The sequence below is a fragment of the Salmo salar genome, chromosome 12, assembly GCF_965601325.2.
Source record: "Salmo salar chromosome 12, fSalSal1, whole genome shotgun sequence".
Taxonomy (NCBI): Eukaryota; Metazoa; Chordata; class Actinopteri; order Salmoniformes; family Salmonidae; genus Salmo; species Salmo salar.
In genome coordinates, this window is record NC_138302.1 from 93,769,208 (window position 1) to 93,781,612 (window position 12,405).

At 39.3% G+C, this 12,405-nt stretch overlaps 18 non-coding genes across 18 annotated transcripts; all 18 read left to right on the plus strand.

The window, feature by feature from the left end:
• Positions 1-460: 460 nt before the first annotated feature.
• Positions 461-532, plus strand: trnae-uuc (transfer RNA glutamic acid (anticodon UUC)). Its single transcript has one exon. It is a non-coding gene; the product is annotated as a tRNA-Glu (tRNA).
• A 318-nt stretch (positions 533-850) lies between these two features.
• On the plus strand, positions 851-923 carry trnar-acg (transfer RNA arginine (anticodon ACG)). Its single transcript has one exon. It is a non-coding gene; the product is annotated as a tRNA-Arg (tRNA).
• An 881-nt stretch (positions 924-1,804) lies between these two features.
• trnae-uuc (transfer RNA glutamic acid (anticodon UUC)) lies at positions 1,805-1,876 on the plus strand. The gene has a single exon. It is a non-coding gene; the product is annotated as a tRNA-Glu (tRNA).
• A 318-nt stretch (positions 1,877-2,194) lies between these two features.
• trnar-acg (transfer RNA arginine (anticodon ACG)) lies at positions 2,195-2,267 on the plus strand. Its single transcript has one exon. It is a non-coding gene; the product is annotated as a tRNA-Arg (tRNA).
• An 881-nt stretch (positions 2,268-3,148) lies between these two features.
• Positions 3,149-3,220, plus strand: trnae-uuc (transfer RNA glutamic acid (anticodon UUC)). The gene has a single exon. It is a non-coding gene; the product is annotated as a tRNA-Glu (tRNA).
• Positions 3,221-3,538: 318 nt separating this feature from the next.
• Positions 3,539-3,611, plus strand: trnar-acg (transfer RNA arginine (anticodon ACG)). Its single transcript has one exon. It is a non-coding gene; the product is annotated as a tRNA-Arg (tRNA).
• An 881-nt stretch (positions 3,612-4,492) lies between these two features.
• Positions 4,493-4,564, plus strand: trnae-uuc (transfer RNA glutamic acid (anticodon UUC)). Its single transcript has one exon. It is a non-coding gene; the product is annotated as a tRNA-Glu (tRNA).
• Positions 4,565-4,882: 318 nt separating this feature from the next.
• On the plus strand, positions 4,883-4,955 carry trnar-acg (transfer RNA arginine (anticodon ACG)). Its single transcript has one exon. It is a non-coding gene; the product is annotated as a tRNA-Arg (tRNA).
• Positions 4,956-5,837: 882 nt separating this feature from the next.
• Positions 5,838-5,909, plus strand: trnae-uuc (transfer RNA glutamic acid (anticodon UUC)). Its single transcript has one exon. It is a non-coding gene; the product is annotated as a tRNA-Glu (tRNA).
• Positions 5,910-6,227: 318 nt separating this feature from the next.
• On the plus strand, positions 6,228-6,300 carry trnar-acg (transfer RNA arginine (anticodon ACG)). The gene has a single exon. It is a non-coding gene; the product is annotated as a tRNA-Arg (tRNA).
• Positions 6,301-7,181: 881 nt separating this feature from the next.
• trnae-uuc (transfer RNA glutamic acid (anticodon UUC)) lies at positions 7,182-7,253 on the plus strand. The gene has a single exon. It is a non-coding gene; the product is annotated as a tRNA-Glu (tRNA).
• A 318-nt stretch (positions 7,254-7,571) lies between these two features.
• On the plus strand, positions 7,572-7,644 carry trnar-acg (transfer RNA arginine (anticodon ACG)). The gene has a single exon. It is a non-coding gene; the product is annotated as a tRNA-Arg (tRNA).
• Positions 7,645-8,525: 881 nt separating this feature from the next.
• On the plus strand, positions 8,526-8,597 carry trnae-uuc (transfer RNA glutamic acid (anticodon UUC)). The gene has a single exon. It is a non-coding gene; the product is annotated as a tRNA-Glu (tRNA).
• A 318-nt stretch (positions 8,598-8,915) lies between these two features.
• Positions 8,916-8,988, plus strand: trnar-acg (transfer RNA arginine (anticodon ACG)). The gene has a single exon. It is a non-coding gene; the product is annotated as a tRNA-Arg (tRNA).
• A 1,053-nt stretch (positions 8,989-10,041) lies between these two features.
• Positions 10,042-10,113, plus strand: trnae-uuc (transfer RNA glutamic acid (anticodon UUC)). The gene has a single exon. It is a non-coding gene; the product is annotated as a tRNA-Glu (tRNA).
• Positions 10,114-10,431: 318 nt separating this feature from the next.
• trnar-acg (transfer RNA arginine (anticodon ACG)) lies at positions 10,432-10,504 on the plus strand. Its single transcript has one exon. It is a non-coding gene; the product is annotated as a tRNA-Arg (tRNA).
• An 882-nt stretch (positions 10,505-11,386) lies between these two features.
• On the plus strand, positions 11,387-11,458 carry trnae-uuc (transfer RNA glutamic acid (anticodon UUC)). The gene has a single exon. It is a non-coding gene; the product is annotated as a tRNA-Glu (tRNA).
• Positions 11,459-11,776: 318 nt separating this feature from the next.
• On the plus strand, positions 11,777-11,849 carry trnar-acg (transfer RNA arginine (anticodon ACG)). Its single transcript has one exon. It is a non-coding gene; the product is annotated as a tRNA-Arg (tRNA).
• The last annotated feature ends 556 nt before the right edge of the window (positions 11,850-12,405 follow it).

Sequence of the window (12,405 nt, forward strand, 5' to 3'; positions counted from 1 at the left end):
TAAATGTTGAATACACTTCATGATTGCATTTCTTGCTCTGCAGTAAAATTCATGCAACAAAAGGAGGATCAAATTAAGATATGCATCTGTAACAGAAAACCAAGGAACCTTGTCGCTGACAGACGCTGAGAATGTGAACACTGGTCTAGGTGTGACCTGACTTTGGCTTTAATATGGGGCCTTGGCCAAATGGATAATGTGTCTGACTACGGATCAGAAGATTCTGGTTCTGACTCCTGGCTGGCTCGAAGACATATTTAGTTGACCAAAATCAAGCTGGGAAAAATACTCTTTACTTTTCAGTGTGTCTGGCTGTTCTCGCTTAAACACATTTTAGACAGATTTTATATGGGACTTTTCCCCAACATCTCTGAGAAAAAAAGATGGAGCTTTTAATTACAACAGGCATAATTTCAACATTTATAGATTTGTCTGTGATGTTTTTCTTAAGTAAGTGTCTTCCCATATGGTCTAGCGGTTAGGATTCCTGGTTTTCACCCAGGTGGCCCGGGTTCAACTCCCGGTATGGGAAAGAACATCTTGTCATTTGGCATACACTTGTGTAACAACAAATAACACATTTGAACTGGTGGCAGTATCACACAACATGACAATATTCCCTCAGCAACAGGATATGTCACATGTTATGTAGATTCAAGATTTACAATCTTTTCTAAACCTTGAATACACTTCATGTTTGCATTTCTTGCTCTGCAGTAAAATTCATGCAACAACAGGAGGATCAAATTAAGATATGCATCTGTAACAGAAAACCAAGGAACCTTGTCGGTGACAGACGCTGAGAATGTGAACACTGGTCTAGGTGTGAAATGACTTTAGCTTTAATATGGGGCCAGTGGCGCAATGGATAACGTGTCTGACTACGGATCAGAAGATTCTAGGTTCGACTCCTGGCTGGCTCGAAGACATTTTTATTAGACCAAAATCAAGCTGGGAAAAATACTCTTCAGTTTGTCTGGCTGTTCTCGCTTAAACACATTTTAGACAGATTTTATATGGGACTTTTCCCCAACATCTCTGAGAAAAAAAGATGGAGCTTTTAATTACAACAGGCATAATTTCAACATTTATAGATTTGTCTGTGATGATTTTTTTATTATCAAATCCCTTCCCAAATGGTCAAGCAGTTACGATTCCTGGTTTTCACCCAGGTGGCCTGTTTTCGACTCCCGGTATGGGAAAGAACATCTTGACATTTGGCATGCACATGTGTAACAACAGATACCACATTTTAACTGGCAGCAGTATCACACAACACAACCATATTCCCTCAGCAACAGGAAATGTGACATGTTATGTAGATTCAAAATTCACAAGGCTTTTTAAATGTTGAATACACTTCATGATTGCATTTCTTGCTCTGCAGTAAAATTCATGCAACAAAAGGAGGATCAAATTAAGATATGCATCTGTAACAGAAAACCAAGGAACCTTGTCGCTGACAGACGCTGAGAATGTGAACACTGGTCTAGGTGTGACCTGACTTTGGCTTTAATATGGGGCCTTGGCCAAATGGATAATGTGTCTGACTACGGATCAGAAGATTCTGGTTCTGACTCCTGGCTGGCTCGAAGACATATTTAGTTGACCAAAATCAAGCTGGGAAAAATACTCTTTACTTTTCAGTGTGTCTGGCTGTTCTCGCTTAAACACATTTTAGACAGATTTTATATGGGACTTTTCCCCAACATCTCTGAGAAAAAAAGATGGAGCTTTTAATTACAACAGGCATAATTTCAACATTTATAGATTTGTCTGTGATGTTTTTCTTAAGTAAGTGTCTTCCCATATGGTCTAGCGGTTAGGATTCCTGGTTTTCACCCAGGTGGCCCGGGTTCAACTCCCGGTATGGGAAAGAACATCTTGTCATTTGGCATACACTTGTGTAACAACAAATAACACATTTGAACTGGTGGCAGTATCACACAACATGACAATATTCCCTCAGCAACAGGATATGTCACATGTTATGTAGATTCAAGATTTACAATCTTTTCTAAACCTTGAATACACTTCATGTTTGCATTTCTTGCTCTGCAGTAAAATTCATGCAACAACAGGAGGATCAAATTAAGATATGCATCTGTAACAGAAAACCAAGGAACCTTGTCGGTGACAGACGCTGAGAATGTGAACACTGGTCTAGGTGTGAAATGACTTTAGCTTTAATATGGGGCCAGTGGCGCAATGGATAACGTGTCTGACTACGGATCAGAAGATTCTAGGTTCGACTCCTGGCTGGCTCGAAGACATATTTATTAGACCAAAATCAAGCTGGGAAAAATACTCTTCAGTTTGTCTGGCTGTTCTCGCTTAAACACATTTTAGACAGATTTTATATGGGACTTTTCCCCAACATCTCTGAGAAAAAAAGATGGAGCTTTTAATTACAACAGGCATAATTTCAACATTTATAGATTTGTCTGTGATGATTTTTTTATTATCAAATCCCTTCCCAAATGGTCAAGCAGTTACGATTCCTGGTTTTCACCCAGGTGGCCTGTTTTCGACTCCCGGTATGGGAAAGAACATCTTGACATTTGGCATGCACATGTGTAACAACAGATACCACATTTTAACTGGCAGCAGTATCACACAACACAACCATATTCCCTCAGCAACAGGAAATGTGACATGTTATGTAGATTCAAAAATCACAAGGCTTTTTAAATGTTGAATACACTTCATGATTGCATTTCTTGCTCTGCAGTAAAATTCATGCAACAAAAGGAGGATCAAATTAAGATATGCATCTGTAACAGAAAACCAAGGAACCTTGTCGCTGACAGACGCTGAGAATGTGAACACTGGTCTAGGTGTGACCTGACTTTGGCTTTAATATGGGGCCTTGGCCAAATGGATAATGTGTCTGACTACGGATCAGAAGATTCTGGTTCTGACTCCTGGCTGGCTCGAAGACATATTTAGTTGACCAAAATCAAGCTGGGAAAAATACTCTTTACTTTTCAGTGTGTCTGGCTGTTCTCGCTTAAACACATTTTAGACAGATTTTATATGGGACTTTTCCCCAACATCTCTGAGAAAAAAAGATGGAGCTTTTAATTACAACAGGCATAATTTCAACATTTATAGATTTGTCTGTGATGTTTTTCTTAAGTAAGTGTCTTCCCATATGGTCTAGCGGTTAGGATTCCTGGTTTTCACCCAGGTGGCCCGGGTTCAACTCCCGGTATGGGAAAGAACATCTTGTCATTTGGCATACACTTGTGTAACAACAAATAACACATTTGAACTGGTGGCAGTATCACACAACATGACAATATTCCCTCAGCAACAGGATATGTCACATGTTATGTAGATTCAAGATTTACAATCTTTTCTAAACCTTGAATACACTTCATGTTTGCATTTCTTGCTCTGCAGTAAAATTCATGCAACAACAGGAGGATCAAATTAAGATATGCATCTGTAACAGAAAACCAAGGAACCTTGTCGGTGACAGACGCTGAGAATGTGAACACTGGTCTAGGTGTGAAATGACTTTAGCTTTAATATGGGGCCAGTGGCGCAATGGATAACGTGTCTGACTACGGATCAGAAGATTCTAGGTTCGACTCCTGGCTGGCTCGAAGACATTTTTATTAGACCAAAATCAAGCTGGGAAAAATACTCTTCAGTTTGTCTGGCTGTTCTCGCTTAAACACATTTTAGACAGATTTTATATGGGACTTTTCCCCAACATCTCTGAGAAAAAAAGATGGAGCTTTTAATTACAACAGGCATAATTTCAACATTTATAGATTTGTCTGTGATGATTTTTTTATTATCAAATCCCTTCCCAAATGGTCAAGCAGTTACGATTCCTGGTTTTCACCCAGGTGGCCTGTTTTCGACTCCCGGTATGGGAAAGAACATCTTGACATTTGGCATGCACATGTGTAACAACAGATACCACATTTTAACTGGCAGCAGTATCACACAACACAACCATATTCCCTCAGCAACAGGAAATGTGACATGTTATGTAGATTCAAAATTCACAAGGCTTTTTAAATGTTGAATACACTTCATGATTGCATTTCTTGCTCTGCAGTAAAATTCATGCAACAAAAGGAGGATCAAATTAAGATATGCATCTGTAACAGAAAACCAAGGAACCTTGTCGCTGACAGACGCTGAGAATGTGAACACTGGTCTAGGTGTGACCTGACTTTGGCTTTAATATGGGGCCTTGGCCAAATGGATAATGTGTCTGACTACGGATCAGAAGATTCTGGTTCTGACTCCTGGCTGGCTCGAAGACATATTTAGTTGACCAAAATCAAGCTGGGAAAAATACTCTTTACTTTTCAGTGTGTCTGGCTGTTCTCGCTTAAACACATTTTAGACAGATTTTATATGGGACTTTCCCCCAACATCTCTGAGAAAAAAAGATGGAGCTTTTAATTACAACAGGCATAATTTCAACATTTATAGATTTGTCTGTGATGTTTTTCTTAAGTAAGTGTCTTCCCATATGGTCTAGCGGTTAGGATTCCTGGTTTTCACCCAGGTGGCCCGGGTTCAACTCCCGGTATGGGAAAGAACATCTTGTCATTTGGCATACACTTGTGTAACAACAAATAACACATTTGAACTGGTGGCAGTATCACACAACATGACAATATTCCCTCAGCAACAGGATATGTCACATGTTATGTAGATTCAAGATTTACAATCTTTTCTAAACCTTGAATACACTTCATGTTTGCATTTCTTGCTCTGCAGTAAAATTCATGCAACAACAGGAGGATCAAATTAAGATATGCATCTGTAACAGAAAACCAAGGAACCTTGTCGGTGACAGACGCTGAGAATGTGAACACTGGTCTAGGTGTGAAATGACTTTAGCTTTAATATGGGGCCAGTGGCGCAATGGATAACGTGTCTGACTACGGATCAGAAGATTCTAGGTTCGACTCCTGGCTGGCTCGAAGACATATTTATTAGACCAAAATCAAGCTGGGAAAAATACTCTTCAGTTTGTCTGGCTGTTCTCGCTTAAACACATTTTAGACAGATTTTATATGGGACTTTTCCCCAACATCTCTGAGAAAAAAAGATGGAGCTTTTAATTACAACAGGCATAATTTCAACATTTATAGATTTGTCTGTGATGATTTTTTTATTATCAAATCCCTTCCCAAATGGTCAAGCAGTTACGATTCCTGGTTTTCACCCAGGTGGCCTGTTTTCGACTCCCGGTATGGGAAAGAACATCTTGACATTTGGCATGCACATGTGTAACAACAGATACCACATTTTAACTGGCAGCAGTATCACACAACACAACCATATTCCCTCAGCAACAGGAAATGTGACATGTTATGTAGATTCAAAATTCACAAGGCTTTTTAAATGTTGAATACACTTCATGATTGCATTTCTTGCTCTGCAGTAAAATTCATGCAACAAAAGGAGGATCAAATTAAGATATGCATCTGTAACAGAAAACCAAGGAACCTTGTCGCTGACAGACGCTGAGAATGTGAACACTGGTCTAGGTGTGACCTGACTTTGGCTTTAATATGGGGCCTTGGCCAAATGGATAATGTGTCTGACTACGGATCAGAAGATTCTAGGTTCTGACTCCTGGCTGGCTCGAAGACATATTTAGTTGACCAAAATCAAGCTGGGAAAAATACTCTTTACTTTTCAGTGTGTCTGGCTGTTCTCGCTTAAACACATTTTAGACAGATTTTATATGGGACTTTTCCCCAACATCTCTGAGAAAAAAAGATGGAGCTTTTAATTACAACAGGCATAATTTCAACATTTATAGATTTGTCTGTGATGTTTTTCTTAAGTAAGTGTCTTCCCATATGGTCTAGCGGTTAGGATTCCTGGTTTTCACCCAGGTGGCCCGGGTTCAACTCCCGGTATGGGAAAGAACATCTTGTCATTTGGCATACACTTGTGTAACAACAAATAACACATTTGAACTGGTGGCAGTATCACACAACATGACAATATTCCCTCAGCAACAGGATATGTCACATGTTATGTAGATTCAAGATTTACAATCTTTTCTAAACCTTGAATACACTTCATGTTTGCATTTCTTGCTCTGCAGTAAAATTCATGCAACAACAGGAGGATCAAATTAAGATATGCATCTGTAACAGAAAACCAAGGAACCTTGTCGGTGACAGACGCTGAGAATGTGAACACTGGTCTAGGTGTGAAATGACTTTAGCTTTAATATGGGGCCAGTGGCGCAATGGATAACGTGTCTGACTACGGATCAGAAGATTCTAGGTTCGACTCCTGGCTGGCTCGAAGACATATTTATTAGACCAAAATCAAGCTGGGAAAAATACTCTTCAGTTTGTCTGGCTGTTCTCGCTTAAACACATTTTAGACAGATTTTATATGGGACTTTTCCCCAACATCTCTGAGAAAAAAAGATGGAGCTTTTAATTACAACAGGCATAATTTCAACATTTATAGATTTGTCTGTGATGATTTTTTTGTTATCAAATCCCTTCCCAAATGGTCAAGCAGTTACGATTCCTGGTTTTCACCCAGGTGGCCTGTTTTCGACTCCCGGTATGGGAAAGAACATCTTGACATTTGGCATGCACATGTGTAACAACAGATACCACATTTTAACTGGCAGCAGTATCACACAACACAACCATATTCCCTCAGCAACAGGAAATGTGACATGTTATGTAGATTCAAAAATCACAAGGCTTTTTAAATGTTGAATACACTTCATGATTGCATTTCTTGCTCTGCAGTAAAATTCATGCAACAAAAGGAGGATCAAATTAAGATATGCATCTGTAACAGAAAACCAAGGAACCTTGTCGCTGACAGACGCTGAGAATGTGAACACTGGTCTAGGTGTGACCTGACTTTGGCTTTAATATGGGGCCTTGGCCAAATGGATAATGTGTCTGACTACGGATCAGAAGATTCTGGTTCTGACTCCTGGCTGGCTCGAAGACATATTTAGTTGACCAAAATCAAGCTGGGAAAAATACTCTTTACTTTTCAGTGTGTCTGGCTGTTCTCGCTTAAACACATTTTAGACAGATTTTATATGGGACTTTTCCCCAACATCTCTGAGAAAAAAAGATGGAGCTTTTAATTACAACAGGCATAATTTCAACATTTATAGATTTGTCTGTGATGTTTTTCTTAAGTAAGTGTCTTCCCATATGGTCTAGCGGTTAGGATTCCTGGTTTTCACCCAGGTGGCCCGGGTTCAACTCCCGGTATGGGAAAGAACATCTTGTCATTTGGCATACACTTGTGTAACAACAAATAACACATTTGAACTGGTGGCAGTATCACACAACATGACAATATTCCCTCAGCAACAGGATATGTCACATGTTATGTAGATTCAAGATTTACAATCTTTTCTAAACCTTGAATACACTTCATGTTTGCATTTCTTGCTCTGCAGTAAAATTCATGCAACAACAGGAGGATCAAATTAAGATATGCATCTGTAACAGAAAACCAAGGAACCTTGTCGGTGACAGACGCTGAGAATGTGAACACTGGTCTAGGTGTGAAATGACTTTAGCTTTAATATGGGGCCAGTGGCGCAATGGATAACGTGTCTGACTACGGATCAGAAGATTCTAGGTTCGACTCCTGGCTGGCTCGAAGACATATTTATTAGACCAAAATCAAGCTGGGAAAAATACTCTTCAGTTTGTCTGGCTGTTCTCGCTTAAACACATTTTAGACAGATTTTATATGGGACTTTTCCCCAACATCTCTGAGAAAAAAAGATGGAGCTTTTAATTACAACAGGCATAATTTCAACATTTATAGATTTGTCTGTGATGATTTTTTTGTTATCAAATCCCTTCCCAAATGGTCAAGCAGTTACGATTCCTGGTTTTCACCCAGGTGGCCTGTTTTCGACTCCCGGTATGGGAAAGAACATCTTGACATTTGGCATGCACATGTGTAACAACAGATACCACATTTTAACTGGCAGCAGTATCACACAACACAACCATATTCCCTCAGCAACAGGAAATGTGACATGTTATGTAGATTCAAAAATCACAAGGCTTTTTAAATGTTGAATACACTTCATGATTGCATTTCTTGCTCTGCAGTAAAATTCATGCAACAAAAGGAGGATCAAATTAAGATATGCATCTGTAACAGAAAACCAAGGAACCTTGTCGCTGACAGACGCTGAGAATGTGAACACTGGTCTAGGTGTGACCTGACTTTGGCTTTAATATGGGGCCTTGGCCAAATGGATAATGTGTCTGACTACGGATCAGAAGATTCTGGTTCTGACTCCTGGCTGGCTCGAAGACATATTTAGTTGACCAAAATCAAGCTGGGAAAAATACTCTTTACTTTTCAGTGTGTCTGGCTGTTCTCGCTTAAACACATTTTAGACAGATTTTATATGGGACTTTTCCCCAACATCTCTGAGAAAAAAAGATGGAGCTTTTAATTACAACAGGCATAATTTCAACATTTATAGATTTGTCTGTGATGTTTTTCTTAAGTAAGTGTCTTCCCATATGGTCTAGCGGTTAGGATTCCTGGTTTTCACCCAGGTGGCCCGGGTTCAACTCCCGGTATGGGAAAGAACATCTTGTCATTTGGCATACACTTGTGTAACAACAAATAACACATTTGAACTGGTGGCAGTATCACACAACATGACAATATTCCCTCAGCAACAGGATATGTCACATGTTATGTAGATTCAAGATTTACAATCTTTTCTAAACCTTGAATACACTTCATGTTTGCATTTCTTGCTCTGCAGTAAAATTCATGCAACAACAGGAGGATCAAATTAAGATATGCATCTGTAACAGAAAACCAAGGAACCTTGTCGGTGACAGACGCTGAGAATGTGAACACTGGTCTAGGTGTGAAATGACTTTAGCTTTAATATGGGGCCAGTGGCGCAATGGATAACGTGTCTGACTACGGATCAGAAGATTCTAGGTTCGACTCCTGGCTGGCTCGAAGACATATTTATTAGACCAAAATCAAGCTGGGAAAAATACTCTTCAGTTTGTCTGGCTGTTCTCGCTTAAACACATTTTAGACAGATTTTATATGGGACTTTTCCCCAACATCTCTGAGAAAAAAAGATGGAGCTTTTAATTACAACAGGCATAATTTCAACATTTATAGATTTGTCTGTGATGATTTTTTGTTGTTAAATCCCTTCCCAAGGTCAAATTACGATTTGCTCTGTACCCAGGAACCTTGTCGGTGACAGACGCTAGAATGTATTTTCCCCAACATCTCTGAGAAAAAAAGATGGAGCTTTTAATTACAACAGGCATAATTTCAACATTTATAGATTTGTCTGTGATGATTTTTTTATTATCAAATCCCTTCCCAAATGGTCAAGCAGTTACGATTCCTGGTTTTCACCCAGGTGGCCTGTTTTCGACTCCCGGTATGGGAAAGAACATCTTGACATTTGGCATGCACATGTGTAACAACAGATACCACATTTTAACTGGCAGCAGTATCACACAACACAACCATATTCCCTCAGCAACAGGAAATGTGACATGTTATGTAGATTCAAAAATCACAAGGCTTTTTAAATGTTGAATACACTTCATGATTGCATTTCTTGCTCTGCAGTAAAATTCATGCAACAAAAGGAGGATCAAATTAAGATATGCATCTGTAACAGAAAACCAAGGAACCTTGTCGCTGACAGACGCTGAGAATGTGAACACTGGTCTAGGTGTGACCTGACTTTGGCTTTAATATGGGGCTTTGGCCCAATGGATAATGTGTCTGACTACGGATCAGAAGATTCTGGTTCTGACTCCTGGCTGGCTCGAAGACATATTTAGTTGACCAAAATCAAGCTGGGAAAAATACTCTTTACTTTTCAGTGTGTCTGGCTGTTCTCGCTTAAACACATTTTAGACAGATTTTATATGGGACTTTTCCCCAACATCTCTGAGAAAAAAAGATGGAGCTTTTAATTACAACAGGCATAATTTCAACATTTATAGATTTGTCTGTGATGTTTTTCTTAAGTAAGTGTCTTCCCATATGGTCTAGCGGTTAGGATTCCTGGTTTTCACCCAGGTGGCCCGGGTTCAACTCCCGGTATGGGAAAGAACATCTTGTCATTTGGCATACACTTGTGTAACAACAAATAACACATTTGAACTGGTGGCAGTATCACACAACATGACAATATTCCCTCAGCAACAGGATATGTCACATGTTATGTAGATTCAAGATTTACAATCTTTTCTAAACCTTGAATACACTTCATGTTTGCATTTCTTGCTCTGCAGTAAAATTCATGCAACAACAGGAGGATCAAATTAAGATATGCATCTGTAACAGAAAACCAAGGAACCTTGTCGGTGACAGACGCTGAGAATGTGAACACTGGTCTAGGTGTGAAATGACTTTAGCTTTAATATGGGGCCAGTGGCGCAATGGATAACGTGTCTGACTACGGATCAGAAGATTCTAGGTTCGACTCCTGGCTGGCTCGAAGACATATTTATTAGACCAAAATCAAGCTGGGAAAAATACTCTTCAGTTTGTCTGGCTGTTCTCGCTTAAACACATTTTAGACAGATTTTATATGGGACTTTTCCCCAACATCTCTGAGAAAAAAAGATGGAGCTTTTAATTACAACAGGCATAATTTCAACATTTATAGATTTGTCTGTGATGATTTTTTTATTATCAAATCCCTTCCCAAATGGTCAAGCAGTTACGATTCCTGGTTTTCACCCAGGTGGCCTGTTTTCGACTCCCGGTATGGGAAAGAACATCTTGACATTTGGCATGCACATGTGTAACAACAGATACCACATTTTAACTGGCAGCAGTATCACACAACACAACCATATTCCCTCAGCAACAGGAAATGTGACATGTTATGTAGATTCAAAATTCACAAGGCTTTTTAAATGTTGAATACACTTCATGATTGCATTTCTTGCTCTGCAGTAAAATTCATGCAACAAAAGGAGGATCAAATTAAGATATGCATCTGTAACAGAAAACCAAGGAACCTTGTCGCTGACAGACGCTGAGAATGTGAACACTGGTCTAGGTGTGACCTGACTTTGGCTTTAATATGGGGCCTTGGCCCAATGGATAATGTGTCTGACTACGGATCAGAAGATTCTAGGTTCTGACTCCTGGCTGGCTCGAAGACATATTTAGTTGACCAAAATCAAGCTGGGAAAAATACTCTTTACTTTTCAGTGTGTCTGGCTGTTCTCGCTTAAACACATTTTAGACAGATTTTATATGGGACTTTTCCCCAACATCTCTGAGAAAAAAAGATGGAGCTTTTAATTACAACAGGCATAATTTCAACATTTATAGATTTGTCTGTGATGTTTTTCTTAAGTAAGTGTCTTCCCATATGGTCTAGCGGTTAGGATTCCTGGTTTTCACCCAGGTGGCCCGGGTTCAACTCCCGGTATGGGAAAGAACATCTTGTCATTTGGCATACACTTGTGTAACAACAAATAACACATTTGAACTGGTGGCAGTATCACACAACATGACAATATTCCCTCAGCAACAGGATATGTCACATGTTATGTAGATTCAAGATTTACAATCTTTTCTAAACCTTGAATACACTTCATGTTTGCATTTCTTGCTCTGCAGTAAAATTCATGCAACAACAGGAGGATCAAATTAAGATATGCATCTGTAACAGAAAACCAAGGAACCTTGTCGGTGACAGACGCTGAGAATGTGAACACTGGTCTAGGTGTGAAATGACTTTAGCTTTAATATGGGGCCAGTGGCGCAATGGATAACGTGTCTGACTACGGATCAGAAGATTCTAGGTTCGACTCCTGGCTGGCTCGAAGACATATTTATTAGACCAAAATCAAGCTGGGAAAAATACTCTTCAGTTTGTCTGGCTGTTCTCGCTTAAACACATTTTAGACAGATTTTATATGGGACTTTTCCCCAACATCTCTGAGAAAAAAAGATGGAGCTTTTAATTACAACAGGCATAATTTCAACATTTATAGATTTGTCTGTGATGATTTTTTTGTTATCAATTTGACCAAAATCAAGCTGGAAAAATACTCTTCAGTTTGTCTGGCTGTTCTCGCTTAAACACATTTTAGACAGATTTTATATGGGACTTTTCCCCAACATCTCTGAGAAAAAAAGATGGAGCTTTTAATTACAACAGGCATAATTTCAACATTTATAGATTTGTCTGTGATGATTTTTTTATTATCAAATCCCTTCCCAAATGGTCAAGCAGTTACGATTCCTGGTTTTCACCCAGGTGGCCTGTTTTCGACTCCCGGTATGGGAAAGAACATCTTGACATTTGGCATGCACATGTGTAACAACAGATACCACATTTTAACTGGCAGCAGTATCACACAACACAACCATATTCCC